Source organism: Halyomorpha halys, unplaced genomic scaffold (genome assembly GCF_000696795.3).
Source record: "Halyomorpha halys isolate HHAL.00 unplaced genomic scaffold, Hhal_1.1 Scaffold1600.1, whole genome shotgun sequence".
Taxonomy (NCBI): Eukaryota; Metazoa; Arthropoda; class Insecta; order Hemiptera; family Pentatomidae; genus Halyomorpha; species Halyomorpha halys.
The window spans coordinates 46,133-47,131 of NW_027115371.1; the positions used below are offsets into that span (position 1 = coordinate 46,133).

The 999-nt window shown below is 33.7% G+C and overlaps 1 protein-coding gene across 1 annotated transcript in view; it reads left to right on the forward strand.

Annotated features, from left to right (window-relative positions):
- The window catches only part of LOC106690172 (facilitated trehalose transporter Tret1), a gene marked incomplete at its 5' end in the record, with an annotated part of 39,956 nt that overhangs the window by 8,102 nt on the left and 30,855 nt on the right, over positions 1 to 999 (forward strand).

The following is a 999-nucleotide window of genomic DNA, read 5'->3' on the forward strand; positions in this document are numbered from 1 at the left end:
TATATATATGATTGTTTATGTACGCAATCATACAGGAAAGAATTGGTACAAAAAAGAATGCTCGTTACTAAATAAAATTTGAACTGTAATAGAATCGTGGGTCGAAAGTGATAGGTTAATCTTTTGATTTATTATTAGGAAATCAAAAGAATGTTTGATATGATACGTGATGGGAAATATTTGCAATAGTGACGGCCAAAGTTATTGGAGAATAGAAGCTAAGGTGAAAGGTGAAGGAGGCTCGTATGCAATTTCCTACTGCAAATAGGATAACAACCACATGAGGTGCCTACTAGTATGGAGGGTGGGTGCTTCTAGGAGCGAAGGGGAGCAAACCCACTTTCTATTGACTATCTCAGGCTATTTACTGGTTCGAATCATCCTGTCTTTAACCATTAGCTTCCCGCCTATATATAAGGTAATATGTACTGGTTCTATCAATCTCGGCCAATGCAAACCCACCTAACTAGCTACCTATTTTTAGTTATAATGACAGGGAATAAAAGTATTCATCTGGAGAAATGAACTGTTTAAAATAGTATCAGATAGGTAATTGAAATATTTCATTGAGATGATCTTTATTCTATAATTCGAGTACTGACTGAGGATAGATACTACAGACGTACAAGGGAAGACATATGTGGTCAAAATTCGAGTTAGACGAGCATTTTCTTGGTTAATGGCTTATATATGAAATATATAGTAAGGGAATTTTTATTTATATTAATACATTTCGGATTAAAGTTATCTACTAATATACCCACTTTAAGGACTTTAAGGACACCCCTGAGTCCAAATAATCAAATCTCAAGTGTGTGTTGAGTAGTCCAACTGAGATTACATATTTAAGGTAGATGTATACCTGCAGCGTTTTCCTTAAAATCAATTTACTAATTATAAAAGTACCTTTAGGATAGTTGTTTACTTGAAATAATACACCATCTCTCATTATTAGCAGTGGTTAAAATGCGTAAATATAAAATATGGGTCTGATGTGAA